The sequence below is a fragment of the Camellia sinensis genome, chromosome 5, assembly GCF_055761805.1.
Source record: "Camellia sinensis isolate YWXY chromosome 5, ASM5576180v1, whole genome shotgun sequence".
NCBI lineage: Eukaryota > Viridiplantae > Streptophyta > Magnoliopsida > Ericales > Theaceae > Camellia > Camellia sinensis.
In genome coordinates, this window is record NC_138965.1 from 194298311 (window position 1) to 194315941 (window position 17631).

The 17631-nt window shown below is 33.1% G+C and overlaps 1 long non-coding RNA gene across 1 annotated transcript; it reads right to left on the minus strand.

The window, feature by feature from the left end:
* Positions 1-11872: 11872 nt before the first annotated feature.
* LOC145790318 (uncharacterized) lies at positions 11873-15896 on the minus strand. Its single transcript, XR_014329000.1, has 2 exons — positions 15746-15896; positions 11873-12236 (listed from the first exon to the last, which is right to left on the minus strand). It is a non-coding gene; the product is annotated as an uncharacterized LOC145790318 (long non-coding RNA).
* Positions 15897-17631: the final 1735 nt, after the last annotated feature.

Here is a 17631-nt window from a genome sequence, read left to right on the forward strand (position 1 = left end):
TGGCAGGTCCGAGGGCAGCGCCCTGGCGGGGTCAAGGGGCAGCACCCCCGAAACAAAAATGCATTTTTGTTGCTTGTCCACTCAAGCGGTCGTTTATGCGCTCGAGCGGAGAATGTTTGGTTCTAGAAGTTTGACCTATCTGCAAAAGTACTGGGAATGTGTATTCGACGCTCGAGCGGGGCTTTCCACGCTCGAGTGAACCATGTTATATCAGTTCGTGAATCTGATATTTTGGATCACTTTTGTATATCTCTCTCTCTAAAAACCCTTTCCTCTCCCTTCTCTTTACATTTCCCTATGCCAAATTGGATCAAAACCTTAATTTCTCAAGATCCATTAGAGTTCTGCCATAAGTTCTTCATCAAAGTTGGTTAACTTCTCAAGGGCTTCATTGTGTGTGGTAAAAATCGAGTTTCGACACCGTTGATTTTGAGGGTTTCATCTCATTTCTTCTTCAAAACTTGAGGTTGGGATTTTTTTAGAGTTATATATACATTTTTGAAAGATCTATATGATTTTCGAAATTATCTTTCGATAGCTTTGAAAATTGATTGTTGATTCAAGAAGTTGAGCAATTTTGAAAGTGGGTTTGTCTCTTATTCTTTTAAAATGATCTTATGGGTTTTGATCTTCGTTGATTGAAGAAAAGATGATTTTGGAAAGTTTTCTTTTAAAAGATTTAAGTTGTATAGTTTTGGTGAGAAAATCTAGAATTTGGAAGAGACTGAAAATTCATGAATGATATTGTTATATTTATTTTGTGTGTCAAAATAAATGGATGTTTGGAAAATTTCTTATTTAAATTTATATAAATGATGAATTTCAGGGAATATGAGAATTATTGTTCATTTTTGGAAATTATTGTTCAAAACGTTAAAATAGTCTTGAAATGGCTAATTGTTGAGGATACTTGAGAAGAGGGAATTGTGTTATTCCTTGGATAATGAATTAGAATAAAAATATTTATATTCATCTTATGTTATTAGCATATCAATTCATTTGATTACATTAAACTTTGAAAGTTGATTTGAAAACTTGCGTTGAGAAAAGAATGTTGAGAAACAAGTTTTCATGAATTGGTTTTGGGGTAAATACGGTGGTAAGTCTTGACAGGTGGTGTAAATGAAATTGAATAGTTGTCAAGCCTTCCAGTTAATATTGGTAAAAATGACAAATTATGGGTGTCGAGCCTTCCAGTCAATGCTGGAAAAAATGGCAAATTGTTAGTACTTTTATAGTCTACTTACAGACACTAACCTAAGGATTACCAGAGTCGTATTTACCGCCCTTGAAATAAATTGTTAAGTTTTGAACAATTGAAATTGCATGACATCATTGAGCATGACGGTTTTCAAAAGATGAAAATGTGATTTATCTTCAAAAAGGGGCTTAGCATGGCATGTGCATTTCATCTCTTGAGACTTGTATAAAATGTATATACTTTGTTAACTATTTCCCATTGGGCTTTATGCTCACCCTATAGGATTTTTGTGCAGGAAAAGATGTGGTGATGCCGCCTAACTAAAGGCGAGAAAATGTGTGTTGAGAGTACGAGACTCTCATTTTGCTATGACTCTGTATGTAAGCCAAGGGTTGTATGTATGTGGGTTTGAATAACCGCTTTGTGTAACCAGGCTCAAGCCTTGGAAACTTGTAAACCCTTGGGGGTATTTATTTGTTTGTTTACTTGTTGTTGGATTAATGTATTGTTGCATGAAGAACTATTGTATCATGTAATGTAAGTTTGGAGATTTATATTCGGTTTTCCTTGAAAGAGCCATGAATGTTGTATTATCAATTAGGCTAGAAATTTGGGACATTACAACTTGGTATCAGAGCTACCGGGTTTGAATACTTGGAGCTCGTGGGAAGTGGTTGTTTAACCACAATGGGTTCATTTAGCATGCTTAGGAAGTGTTATGCATTTTGTGACTATGTGATAACATACTTATGTGACTAAATGGGTATGGGACTAGACTTTAGGGATGTTGTTTACGCCTGTTAAATTCCTTGAGGTCTCATTAGAAGGGTACTTGATCAATACTCGTTCTACTAAAAATTCTTCATTTTTCATAGGACAGATTTCATTGTAAAAGAATAGTCCGTATGTGTTTACGTGACTAAGTGCTTTTGTGGAGTGAAATTGAATTGTGTATATGGTAGAGAAATATATGGAATTGTTGTAGTCAAACGTGTGAGTCAAATTATGCGCACATATGAGTTAATGTGCTAAATTATTTCTCTTATGTCCTTTATTAGGATATCAGGAAGGGGTCAAGTCTGTGGTGGAAGAGGCGGAAGGCATGGTAGGGGTCGCCGAGGTGTGCATGAGGTACCGGCCCATAGGGTTCCGGTGCAAGAAGAAGGGTTCAGCCAAGCTAATGTGGCCGAGCAAGTGGGACAAGCAGGTCAAACCGCAATGGGGGCCCTAGCTCAAGAAATGGCAGGGGCTTTAAGGGAGTCTATGAACTTGTTGACGGTGGAGAATCAAGCCCGAGAGAACACCGCGGAGTCAATGGCGAGTTTCCTTACTAGAGAGTTCATGGCGAGTTTCCTTACTAGAGAGTTCTTGCGGGCCAAACCGGATGAGTTCCGTGGTGGTCCCGGGCCCAAGAGAGCGGATGAGTGGCTTGAACAAACTGTGAAGACATTTGAGTTGCTTTACATCGAAGATAGTGAACTAAGAGTGACTCTAACGAGTTACTACCTTAAGGGAGACACGGGTCAATGGTGGAGATATGCCCAGGGTAGAGTGGAGCCGACATGGGAAGCCTTTGCTGTTGCTTTCCAAGATAAGTACATACCTCCACTGCTAGGGAGAGATTGAGGCAAGAGTTTAAAGACCTCAAATAACTCAACATGCCCGTGGCCGAGTTTGAAGTGGTCTTCTCTAGTTTGTCCAGATTTGCACCAGAGTTGGTGGCAACGGAAGAGCGCCGTTGCATTGAATTTGAAAAGAAATTGAAAACAAAAATTATGTTCAAGCTTTTCAAAAATATGATTCGAGAATATGATTGTCTTGTGGAGACAGCGACACATGTAGAAATTTTCATACAAGCCGAAGAGAAGAGGCTTCGGAGTTCAAGGTCAAGGGGCCAAGAGTCTCAAGGAGACTATAGGCAGAACAAGAAGAGCAGGAACACCTATCCTAGTCCCAACCATAGTAGTCTAGATCCACTTTTCCTTTGCCTAGTGCGGGTCCGGGAAAAAGTGCATCAAGTAGTTTCTCGTGTTTTAAGTGTGGCCAACCGGGTCACAAAGCCTTCTCATGCCCACAGAAGGGAAGAGGGCAATTAATGTTACCACCACTTAATCGATCTCAAAGTCAGTCTCAGTCTCAAAATAAAGGTCAAAGGTTTTATTGTTGTCACTGTGGTCAGCCGGGGCATATGAAGAGAACTTGCCCACAGTTGGGAGGCGCATCTGGAGCTCAAAGTCGAGGCAAACTCAGAGCCACCAGTAGGCTCAATCAGTCCAAGCTTTGCAAGTTAATCAGGGAGCCACTTCGGCTCAGTCAGTACAATAGGCCTATGCTTCGAAAGGGAAGCAAGTTAATCAAGGGCCACAGAGGCGTGTGTATGTTGTTACCGTGCCAAAGCAGTTGCCAAAATCCTCAGGTTTGAGAGGTTTTTTTATTGTGTGTAATTCTTTGGCTAATGTATTAATAGACACGAGTGCGTCTCATTCATTTATATCTACTGCATTTGCTTCTGCATTGGGGTTAAAGGTAGCATGGTTAGTGCCTCCACTCAGAGTAGAGTCACCTATTGGGGGTACAGTTGATTTAGACTGGGGTTGTCATGATTGTGAAATAGAAGTTGTTGGGCGTTAACTTCCATTTGCTTTTGTGATGCTAGATATGTTGAGTTTTGATGTCATTTTAGGCATGGACTGGTTATGTTCTTATCAAGCTATGATTGATTGTTACCGTCATAGAGTTACGATGTGCACTTTGGATGGTGATCGTTTCTATTTTCTAGGGAACCGAGTTGATAGAGCCTTGTCGCCAGTTGTTGACCCTCATAGTAGGAGCAAGCTTAGTGGCCTTCTTGCAACTCTCTTAGATAGTGAGAGTGACAGGGCTCGTGTTGAGTTACCAAGGGTAGTTTGTGAATACCCAGATGTCTTTCCAAAAGATCTTACTAGTTTACCACCTCACCGGGAGATCGAATTCTCCATTGAATTCGTGCTTGGTAGGGCACCAATTTCCATGTCACCGTATAGATTTGCACCGCCGAATTGCATGAGTTGAAGATTCAGCTCCAAGAACTTTTAGACAAGGGCTTCATTTGCCCTAGTACATCGCCTTGGGGAGCACTGACTCTCTTTGCGAAGAAGAAGGATGGGTCATTGCAGTTGTGTATTGATTACCGCAAGTTGAATAGAGTTACAGTTAAAAACAATTATCCTCTACCCAGAATAAATGATTTGTTTGACCAACTTAGAGGGTCTCATTGCTTCTGAAAAATAGATTTGAGGTCGGGGTACCATCAGTTGAGAGTCTGGGAGGAGGACATTCAGAAGACGGCCTTTCGTGCTCGTTATGGCCACTATAAATTCCTTGTAATGCCTTTTGGGTTGACCAACGCACCAGCTTCCTTTATAGATTTGATGAACAGAATTTTTCGGGAATACTTGGACCATTTTGTGGTTGTCTTTGTGGACGATATCTTGATTTATTCAACCTCTGAAGAGGAACACGAGACTCACTTGCGGGTAGTGTTGGGTTTACTTAGTGAGCACCAATTGTATGCCAAATTTGAAAAATGTGAGTATTGGTTAACAGGGGTGAAGTTTTTCGGGTACGTAGTGTCTAGAGAGGGAGTGACTATGGACTCCTCAAAGATAGATGCCGTACAGGATTGGGAACAACCCAAGAATGTTTTTGAAATCCCTAGTTTCTTGGGATTAGCAGGGTATTATCGACGTTTTGTAAAGGATTTCTCTAGACTAGCTGCACCTTTGACTAGGTTGACTAGAAAGGGTATCAAATTTGTGTGCAGTGAGGCTTGTGAAAAGTCATTCTAAGAGCGTAAGATTAGATTGACTACCGCACTGGTTTTGATAATTCCAGAAAGGGGTTTGAATTACACTATCTATTGTGATGCATCCGAAGATGGACTTGGTTGTGTCTTGATGCAGGAGAGAAAAGTTGTGGCCTACGGTTCACGACAATTGAAAACTCATGAGAAAAATTACCCCATCCATGATCTAGAATTAGCAACGGTGATTTTGGCTTTGAAAATTTGGAGGCATTACTTATACGGTGAGAAGTTTGAAGTCTTCTCTGATCATAAGAGTCTAAAGTATTTGTTTTCTCAAAAAGACTTGAATTTATGACAACAGAGGTAGATGGAATTTATAGAGGATTATGACTTTGAGTTACACTATTATCCAGGGAAGGCCGATATGGTGGCCGATGCTTTGAGTCGAAATTCTGTGAGTAGTTTGGCAAGTGTGGCCATTCGGGAATGGGATATGCTAGATGTTATTGGCAAGTTTGATTTGCACTTGGGTGAGTCTAGAGAGTGTGCTACCTTGTTTTCTTTGAATGCTCAATCTACCTTGGTTAGTATGGTTATAGTGGCACAACGAGGAGACCGTGATGTGGAATCAATCTGTGTTAAGATTTCCAATGGGAAGGAAGAGAAAGGTTCGAATGTTCACTCGGATCTGAGTGTACGTTACCTAAACCGTTTGTTTGTACCAGAATCTTGTAGAGAGAAGTACTTCAGGAGTTCCATCACTCGCGCCTTGTGGTACACCCGGGAGGCACTAAAATATATCATGATCTTAGTCGTCAGTTTTGGTGGAGGGTTATGAAACAAGATGTCACTTTATTTGTATCGAAGTGCCTTACTTGTCAACAACTAAAGGCTGAACACCAAAGACCAACGGGTTTGTTACAACCCTTACCGATAGCCGAGTGGAAATGGGAGCGTGTTACCATGTATTTTGAAGTTAGGCTTCCTAGAACACAACGAGGCAATGATGCTGTTTGGGTGATTGTTGATAGGTTGACTAAGTCTACACATTTCATTCCGATGTGCACCAGCAACTCAGTTGAATGCTTGGCAGAGTTGTACATTAGAGAGATAGTTCAACGCCATGGAGTCCCTGTGACTATTATGTCGGATAGGGATCCTCATTTTACTGCCTGGTTATGGCAAAGCCTCCAAGAGACGTTGGGAACTAAGTTGACCCTTAGCACCACTTATCATCCTCAAACCGATGGACAGTCAAAACATACCATTCAGATTTTGAAGGACATGCTTAGAGCTTGTGTCCTTGATTTTAAGAGGCCTTGGGAAAGGCACTTACCATTTACTGAGTTTGCTTACAACAATAGTTACCAAGCTAGTATTGGGATCACACCATTTGAGGCCTTGTATGGCCGACCTTGTAGATCACCGGTTTGTTAGGCCGAAGTGGGTGATGCACCGTTACTGGGTCCGAAAATTGTTAGAAAGACAATCGAGAAAGTTGTTCTCATTCGGAAGAGGTTAGCTACGGCCCAAAGCCGAAAAAAGAGTTATGCCAATAAGAGGAGACAACCTTTATCTTTTGAAGTTGGTGACCATGTGTTTCTAAAAATCTCACCAAGGCGGGGTCTGATGAGACTTGGTAAAAGTGGTAAATTATCTCCAAGGTTCATTAGGCCTTTTGAGATCTTAGAGCGAATTGGGGAAGTGGCATACTGGTTAGCTTTACCACCACAACTTTTGGGAGTTCACAACGTATTTCATGTATCTATGCTTAGGAAGTATGAACCCGACCCTTCTTATGTTCTTAATTGGGTTGACTTGGAGATAGATGAGGATGCCTCTTACAAAGAACGACCGGTTCAAATATTAGATACCCGGGAGCAAGTTCTACGGGGCAAAACTATACCTTTGGTAAAGGTGTTGTGGGGACACCATGGGGTTGAAGAAGCGAAGTGGGAACGAGAAGCGGAAGTCCGCTCCAAATATCGGGATTTGTTTGAAAATGCTTAAGTTGCTTTTCTTTGTAATATTCTCTAGTGTTGAGGGAAACGTATTTAAAGTTGTTAACCATATGTTGATATGTGCGTTGTTGTTTTAAGCATAAGGTTGTTGAGAGTTGCCGTTACGTTTTAGGAAATTTCATATTTATGCGTATTTGGGAGGTTGTTGTTAATGAGATAACCATGGTGAGAATTGTGGAATTTGGTTGAGAGTTAGTATTGTGATTTGAAAATGAAATAGCGTGGTTTTGATCACTAGAAACCCCTTTGTTTAGGTAGTTTGAATTGAAATTTTGGAGACAAAATTCTTTAAGGGGGGAAGATTGTAGCGATCTTGGTTTCGACCCTTCTTTCATGTTTTGCCACTTCAACTGGAAAGGTTGGGGTCGAGCAAAATTACTAGGAAGGTGTATTCGACGCTCGAACAGGGCTTTCCACGCTCAAGTGGACCATGTTATATCAATTGGTGAATCTGATATTTCAAATCACTTTTGTATATCTCTCTCTATAAAAACTATTTCCTCTCCTTTCTCTCTACATTTCCCTATGTCAAATTGGATCAAAACCTTGATTTCTCAAGATCCATTAGAGTTCTGCCATAAGTTCTTCATCAAAGTTGGTTAATTTCTCGAGGGCTTCGTTGTGTGCGATGAAGATTGAGTTTTGACACTGTTGATTTTGGGGGTTTCATCTCATTTCTTCTTCAAAACTTGAGGTAGGGATTTTCTTAGAGTTATATATATATATATATATATATATATATATATTTGCAAGATCTCTATGATATTTGAAATTATCTTTAGATAGCTTTGAAAATTGATTGTTGATTCAAGAAGTTGATCGATTTTGAAAGTGGGTTTGTCTCTTATTTTTTTAAAATGATCTTATGGGTTTTGATCTTCGTTGATTGAAGAAAATACGATTTTGAAAAGTTTTCTTTCAAAAGACTTGAGTTGTATAGTTTTGGTGAGAAAACCTAGAATTTGGGAATTTCTTTAAAGAGACTAAAAATCTATGAATGATATTGTTATATTTATTTTGTGTGTCAAAATAAATGGATGTTTGGAAATTTTCTTATTTACATATGATGAATTTCAGGGAATATGAGAATTGTTGTTCATTTTGAAAATTATTGTTCAAAACGTTGAAATAGTCTTGAAATAACTAATTGTTGAGGATACTTGATAAGAGGGAATTGTGTTATTCCTTGGATGATGAATTGGAATATAAGTATTTATATTCATCTTGTGTTATTGGCATATCAATTCATTTGATTACGTTAAACTTTGAAAGTTGATTTGAAAACTTGCATTGAGAAAAGAATGTTGAGAAACAAGTTTCCATGAATTGGTTTTAGGGTAAATACGGTGGTAAGTCTTGGCAAGTGGTGTAGATGAAATTGAATAGGTGTCGAACCTTCCAGTTAATACTGGTAAAAATGACAGATTATGGGTGTCGAGCCTTCCAGTCAATACTGGTAAAAATGACAAATTGGTAGTACTTGTATAGTCTACTTGCATACACCAACCTAGGATTACCAGAGTCGTATTTATCGCCCTTGAAATAAATTGTTAAGTTTTGAACAGTTGAAATTGCATGACAACATTGAGCATGATTTTCAAATAATGAAAATGTGATTTATCTTCAAAAAATGGCATAGAATGGCATGTGCATTTCATCTCTTGAGACTTGTATAAAATGTATATACTTTGTTAAGGATTTCCTACTGGGCTTTATGCTCACCCTATGGGATTTTTGTGCAGAAAAAGATGTGGTGATGCTGCCTAACTAAAGGCGAGAAAATGTGTATTGAGAGTACAAGACTCTCATTTTGCTGTGACTTTGTGTGTAAGCCAAGGGCTATATATGTGTGGGTTTGAATAACTGTTTTGTGTAACCAAGCTCAAGCCTTGGAAACTTGTAAACCCTTAGGGGTATTTATTTGTTTATTTACTTGTTGTTGGATTAATGTATTGTTGCATAAAGAACTATTGTATCATGTAATGTAAGTTTGGAGATTTATATTCGGTTTTCCTTGAAAGGGCCATGATTGTTGTATTATCATTTGGGCTAGAAATTTGGGGCATTACAACTAATATTGATTCAGCTGGGTCTATTCTGTTGTCTCTGCTGGTGCTGTAGTTGTAGTGACCCTGGCTTTTGTGGGTTTAGCTTCTTGTTGTTGTTCTTGCTTGGGCTGATGATAGGTGTTGCTGTTTGGTGGGATGATGCGGCTGCTGCAGTGCTCGCTTGGTTTTGGACTAATGCTAGTTGCTACTGAGTGGTGGGATGCTATAGTGCTTCTTTGGTATTGGGATGATGCTTGGTGCTGCTACTAATGTTTTGCTGTTGCAGTGCTATCTTTGGTTTGGTTTGTTTTGTTTCTTGGTGTTTGTGTCCTGGTGTTGAAAACAGAGGTTAACTTGGTGTGCTGCTGTTGTGTTTGTTCTGGTGGTGTTTTATTTTGCCTTGTGCTGGTGTGCTAGCAAGGGATTGGATGGTCATATTGGTGCCAACCTAGTTGGGATTGATATGTCTCATTATGATGCTTTTTGCACCCATCCTTCTTTTTTCCTTTTTTGATGTAATAAGTTCTTTGTTTCATCAATAATGGTTTTTTTGCCAATCAAAAAAAATACCCACGTTATCACATTTGGAAAAAGTACATTAAAGAATTTTTAATTTTTTTAGAGTATCACATCATATCTGTCACGTTGTCACATTTGGAATAAATACACTACAAAGTTTTTATTTTTTTTTTAGGGTAAAATTTTTGGAGTGTCATATCATATCCATCACGTTTTCACATTTAGAAAAAGTACACTAAGGAACTTTTAATTTTTTTTGAAGTGTCACATTGTTGGAGTGTCACATTAATACTTGTCACATTGGAGTATCACATCAAATTTGTCACATTAATAAAATAGTATAGTTGTTCACCAAAATACTACTAAAATAAAAAATAAAGACCACACGGAAAGAAACTCTCCAATAGGGTTTAACAGATCAATAGAAAAAAATTTAGGACTAATTGGAGTACTTGTTTATGAGATGAGAATTATTGGTAAATATCCCAAAATAAATCTGAATAACAAAATAAATTTTTAATTTTGTCAATTTAAACTATTGTTTTTTTATTTGTTTTCAATCTAAACTATTTACATTTTTTCATTAAGTAAAAATTGACCCCAAAAAATTATATGTTAGTTGTAAAACTCAACGAAAAATAGTATTATATATATATTTTTATACACTTACATTGAATTTAATAATTAAAATATCATTTTTTATCAATTTTACTTAACGAAAATAAATCGATGGTTCATATTGAAAATAAATATATAAAAAATTAGATTTTAAATTAATAAAATTCAAAATTTATTTAATTAAATTTCCCAGTGGCGATCAAAGTTGCCAAAAGTGGTGTTGGTGACAACCAAGGCAACAAGAGAGAGGAAGGGGAAGAGGATGGGTGGGCGACTATAGAAAACGAAACTGTCGGAAGAAGAATGGGTGACTCTGTTCATTCTTCTTTCAACTGCTCAACTTATTTTGGTGTTATGGTTGAAATATGCACTGGTACATAACCTTAAATTTTTTATCCAAAAAGGTCAATGTGTTGTCCAAATTCATTCTTAATGTATGTCAATGTGACAAGACCAAGTCAATATTCCAAAATTATTAGGCTATACCATTAGCGATGGAATATTTAGTGTAACTTAATGAATTGTTTATAAATTTTTTAAAAAAATTTAAATTTTTTATTAGAGCGTTTGATTAAACTTTGACTTCTCATTTGATTAAAATTCATTCTAAAATTTTGTATTAGAATGTTTGATTAAAATTCATTCTAAAACTTTGACTTACAACCATAATCATAAAAATCAAATCAAATATTATAATCAATACAAAAAAAAAAACTCCAAAATGATAGAAAAAGTCCTAATAAATAGATACACGGAGAATAAGACTTATACGTAAGTAGAAATATTCAAACCATTGATTCCTAATGAGGTGCAAGAATTTTAACTAAATGAGTTAATCCCATTAATTAGTATATTTTTGCATCCTCCCATGTCAATTAAATTAAAAATAAATAAATAAATAAAAAGGAAAAACTTGTTATTCCCAACATCTTATAGTCTAGATATTGGATTGGGCTAAAATAGTAATAAATAACAAATAGATTAATAAGATAAAATATTACATTCATATCATAATCATTTTATTTTTCTCTCACGGTCATCAAAAAAAAAAAAAAAAAAAAGCCAACTACCAAAATATAATTTTTTTAGTTAGGCTAAAATAGTTAAAAAAAACCAACTAAAATAGCCAAGTTTTCAAACGAGCCAATTTTGACTTGTGCATCATTTTGTTCCTTGTAATCTTACCCTTCGTTTAGTATTGGCTTTTTTAGTTAACTTTTTTGTATTGAGACTTCGTTTGGTTTGACTTTTGTGAAAGAAAAAGTGTAATGATTATAGTTTGAATGTGACATTCTGTCTTATTATCTTATATAGCTAATTTTGTCTTTTTGTGTTTATATAGCCAAAAATCTGTAGCCAAACAACCCCTTAATTAGTTCAATTTTGTTCCTGAATTTATAATTTTATGTAAATTTAGTCTAATTGATTATAATTATTAGTGTTTTTTTTTATTGTAGAAAATGCGCGCATTAGCGGTGTGTCATGCTATTTATAGAAAAAGAAATTGTAAATTATTCAACTCAATGAATCGATGTGTCATGCTTTTATAAGAAAAAATTATAAATTTATTCAACTCAAAAAATTAATCTTAACCAATTCAGCGATCAATTTTCTTTAAAAATCGTAATAGGAGTTATCAATTAAACTAAATTAATACAAAATTTAAAATTAAGAGTCAAAATCAAACTAATTAAAATGATATAAACTAAAATAACACACAAAATAAAAATAAAAAAAATAAAATACAGAAATTAGCGATGTAATTTGGCCGCCATTCAATGCCTCTTATGGTGTTGACTTACAACGGCTGTAAGTGGTGCAAGGACGTGGTGGAGCATTACTATGGGCGATGCAATTCCCGTACAGGGTCTTGTTGCAAACAGCAGTTTTTTTAAGTGCACTATATGTTATCCTAGGACTGTGGCCGCCGCCGCCGACGCCTATTGCTGAAGGTGCATGAGTTGTGGGGCTTGGACGCACCCCTACTGCTGAAGGTGCATGAGTTGTGGGGCTTGGACGCACCCCCATCTTACTGCCTGGTCCATCTGCCACAAACTATATGATTGATTGACTGATTGAAATTAGACTAACTTAATTGGAAAAGACCAAATTAAAATTTGGGTCCAACTATGAAAGCGAAAATTTTAATTTATCTTATATTGGTCCTACTTAGAAATAAGATTTTGGACTAAAAGATATTAAAATAGTTAACAAGATAAAATGTTACATTTAAATCATAATTATTTTATTTTTTTTCTTACAACTATCAAATCAATTATAAAAAATTTAATTATCTTTCCAAACACTACTTTTTAATCAGATTAAAATATTTAAAAAAAAACTAAAAATCAACTAAAATAATCAACTTTCCAAACGAGGTCATTATAATATCATATATTTGGAGTTATAAAATGATTTTAAAAAATGGCCATATATTTCAAAAGAGTGATGTTATCAAAAAAATTATATATGAATCTTTCACTTCGAAACAAAATATTATTGAAGAATAATTTATTTATAATAATAATAATAATAATAATAATAATAATAATAATATCAAATTATTTTTGCCAAGTTTTTCTATGAATTTTATATATAAATAGAATTTTTTTTTCCGAAGTTGTATTATTAACTTGCTAATTTATGAATATTACTATGATATTTATTTATAATATCAAATCTGAAGATTTGATATTTTTAACAAAATAAATTTTTAATTTTGTCAATTTAAATTATAATTTTTTTATTTGTTTTCAATCTAAACTATTTACTTGAAAAATTAACCCAAAAAATGATATTTTAGTTGTTAAACTCAATGAACAATAATAGTATTTTAGGTTTTTTCTTTTATATATTTATATTGAATTTAATGATTAAAATATCTTTTTTTATCAATTTTACTTAAGGAAAATAAATCAATGGTTCATATTGAAAACAATAATAATAATTAGAGTTTAAATTAACAAAATTCAAAATTTAAAATTTATTTTGTTACAACAATCAAACTCTAAGCTTTTTTTGTATTTTTTTTTTTGTAATTTTTCAATAAAAAATTTATTCACCTTTTAATTCATGACTATACGTACAATTTTCATAACTTTCAATTATTTTACATTTTTTGTAGCAACATCAATATATTAATAGATATTTTTTTAAAGGGCATATATACATAAGTCTTAATTTATGAATTTATACTTCATTAAGTTCTAACCAAGATTTTTTGGTCCTTCAAGTCCCATTAAATTTTTAATATTCGGAATTGCCCTTCAAACAATAATTTTCATCATTTATGACTATCTATAAAGGAATATGATGATCTGACATTTATTTTAATTTTCAAAACTTTAAAACATCAACTTTTAAATTGAAAAAACAATAAAATAAAATAAAATCATTTGTAAAAAAAAAGTAATTTTTTTTTTGATTCAGTGTGTTTGGTTTGAGTTTTCTGAATTAAGTTTTTTGAAAACTGAGTTTTTTTATTTTCGTATTTTTTTGTTTTTAGTGAATATTTTTAAAATTTTAAACATTTTTTTACTTTTTTAGATACACCTTACTTAGATATATCTAAAAAGTAAAAAACTTGTGAAAAAATATTTTAAAAAATTAATAAATACATAAAAATACAAAAAATGTACTGAATTCTTATATTTTTTTTTTTTGTATTTTTGATATTTAGTGAATTTTTAAAAGATTGTTTTTACAATTTTTTTACTTTTTAGGTGTAGTTATGTTAAGTGTGTCTAAAAAGTAAAAAAATTGCTTAAAATATTAAAAAAAATTCAATAAAAACAAAAAAATACGAAAAATAAGAAAGTAGAATTTTTTGAAAAGTGTTTTGGAAAATTGAAACCAAGCAAGCTGAACTTTTTGAAAAATTTGAAAAAACTGAATTATTTGTTTGTTCAAAACTAACAATTTTGTGTCTATAAAGGAGCATGATGATGAAACATTAATGTGCAAAAAAAAAACTTTTAAAAATGAAAAAATTGATAATGTTCTCAGTTTTAAAACTTAAAAAAAATGATAATATTCTCGGTTTTATTGGATAGTTAAATCAAACCAATAAGTAAAAAGGCAAAAAGGTTTAATCACATGCTCTGTTTTTTTTTTTTATCAGTTAGTGAAATAATTATCTGGAACATTACTATCTAAAATTGATAATGTTCTTAGTTTTAAAAATTGAAAAAAATTGATAATATTTTCAGTTACACTAAATATGACTTATTGGTTCAAAAAATCTTAAATAGGACTTGAACTACTATAACATTTGTAAATAGGATTTTTAGATAATTAACTTTTTTTTTAATTATATAAATTATGTAAATTAATGAAATATTTTAAAATCACAATTTAATATCTTAATTATATAGTTCACAAATTGCATGAAATTGATATAGAATCCACCAATATGAAAGGTTCATATATGAGACCGTTTATGAAAGGTCAGTGCACATAAGGTTGAAAACCAGCCAAGTCGAGTCAAGCTGAGTTTTGTTGAACTCGAACTCAGCTCATTTACTTATCGAGTTCGTTTATTGAGTTTGAGCTCTGCTCGATAAGGAATTAGACTCGAGCTCGGCTTGGCTCATTAATATTAATGAAACTCAAGCTCGGCAGGTCGGCTCGATAATTTTTTTAAATATTGTTTGTATTATTTAAATAAAAAATATTATTTATATATATTATTTAATTTAAATAAAGATAAACAAGCAGAGTTTATACAAGCTCAAATTCGCCTTGTTTATTAAATAAGCCTAATATTTGAGCTCGAGCTTGAGTTCAACTAAGTCGAGCTGAGCCCTTAACGAGCCAAACTGAGCTTATTCATGAACAACTTGATTTATTTGCAACCCTAAGTGCACATATGATAGGGTAAGCAATATTCAAAATACTAAATCTATCTTTTTAATATCATCTTTAGATTTAGAGGGTGTCTTGAGATTATATAAATAAGTATATTTTTTAATTTTTTTTATAAAGAAGGTGTGTGAAAAAATAGAGAGATGAGTTGATCCGAAAAAGATAAAAATATAAAATAAAAAATAAGAAGTATACTTTTGTAGATGATGCCAAATAGTGCCTTATTACTCTACTCCAAGTTAACTAACTTAATTATCAAAGAGTTTTCGAGTGACACCAAACTCGTGCAGGGCCAAAAACAAATAAATTTTTTTCACCATATATAAAAACCAATACTATAAAAGTAATCCCTAATAGGATAAAGAAATTTTTAGATAGAAAATAAAAACAGAATATAGGATGATAAAAGAATATGATACATATCTTTTATACTGAACGACTATTTTATTTATAAAATAAGATATATTTTTAAAAATATTAATGATAAATAGAATTTTTCACAGAAATAAAAACACCATGGCTACTATAGTGTTCTCTTAATTCCATCCCTCCACCCAAGGCTCTTCTCTTCTCATGTAGGTCATGTGGGTATCAAGAGCGAGCCACAAAAAAAATCATCTTGATAAAAAATAATTGAGATAAATATTAAGAAAAATCACTGATACAAATATATAACAGACAGAGAACTTACTGCCAGCTAGTTTTCTTGCTGATGTTATTGGTTGGAGTATGATGAACATCAACATTATGAACCAGAAGAAGAAAAAGATGCGATAAAATTTTGAAGAAGAGGCTTTGCTCAACATTTTGAGAGAGAGAGAGAGAGAGAGAGAGAGAGAGAGAGAGAGGAATTGGAGAGGAAAAAAAGCACCGAATGATTATGGGTTTAAATAGGTATAAATACGTATATATCTATTTTCACAAGTAGGAGAACTACAAGACGAAGACTTGCAGAAGTCTCAAGAACTTGACAAATTGTATAACGTGAAAAATACTTGCTGGGCATTTACGGGGAAAGAAAAGTCTATTTAGAACCAAAAAGGGAAGAATATATATATATATATATAATCATAAATAATAATAATAAACCTCATAATTTAATTCTTATAACAAAATAAATTTTTAATTTTATCAATTTAAATATTAATCTTTTAATTAATTTTCAATTTAAGTTATTTGTGTATTTCTATTGAGTAAAATAGACAAATATATATATATATATATATATTTAATTGTTAAGCACAATGTTGAGCATATACAGGACATATTGTATGGGACCTACCTCTACTAAAAAAGGCATAGAATAATCTTATATGGTTGGCTTTGAGAAGCAAATTAAAAGTTAATTTTTAAATTTTTTAAAAGAAAAACGTGTAAAAAATTAAAATATAATTTAAAATAAGTTATAATTTTTAAATTTTAAAAAAAAAAGTGTAAAAAATTAAATATATTCTAAAATAAGTTAAAAATAAAGAAAATAACTTTTAACAAAGTCTCAATAGGCCTAAATATCTATCGAAGTTTATTCTACTCCAAATCAATTTATGCGGGATCATGAGTCTATTGACCAAGAATTACTATGGAAACCGAAATACCGTAGAAGTTGGGTCAAGGTGATATGATATGACCAAGTCAATATTGTCAAATTATTAAGCCAGCTTTACAAGAAAAATTTTACTTCTTCTTTCTCAAAATATTAATTTCTTACTTTATTTCTTATTATTCTAAAATATTAGTTCCTTTTAAAAAATCAAAAACTAAAACAATATAATTTCTTATTTTGACCTTCTTTTAAATTTATTGACAATACCAAAAATATAATTATGAAAATTGATATTTCTTAAAAAATATACTATCAAAGATAATTTTGAAAATTCAATTTTTTTAAAGTGCAATAACTATACTACCAAACCAAACCAAGCCTTAAATCTTATCAAATGGGGGCCGGTTACATGAATCATTCTTCTCCATGCGCCTCTATCAAAGGCCATTTCATTTATCAAATTAAGTAGATCCATATCTTTATTTACAACGCTAACCCAAGTTAATCTAGGCCTATCTCGTCCCCTAACACTTCCATCTATCATTGCAGCATCGCATCTCTTCACTACTGCCTTTGTTGGTCTCCGTTGAATATGACCAAACATTCTCGATCGATTCTCGATCAACTTATTTTCTATCGGTGCTACTCCTATCTATTCCCGAATACACTCATTTCTAATTATGTTTTGTCTAGTTTGCCACACATCCACCTTAACATTCTCATCTCAGACACACTTATCTTATCTACATGTTGTTTCTTGGTTGTCCATCACTCCGTCTTATATAACATCGCTGGTCTAATAGTCGTTCTATAGAACTTATAGTTAAGTCTAGTGGGTATTCATTTCTCGCACAGTACCCTAGACGCACTTCTCCACTTACACTATCACGCCTTAATCATATGGGCCACATACGTATCAATCTCCCTCGCTGTTGTGATAATCGACTCTAAATAACAAAAATGTTCAGTCTTAAGCAGTTCTTAGTTCTCAATCTTTACTTCTCCTATACTTTCATTGTTACTGTTACCAAATT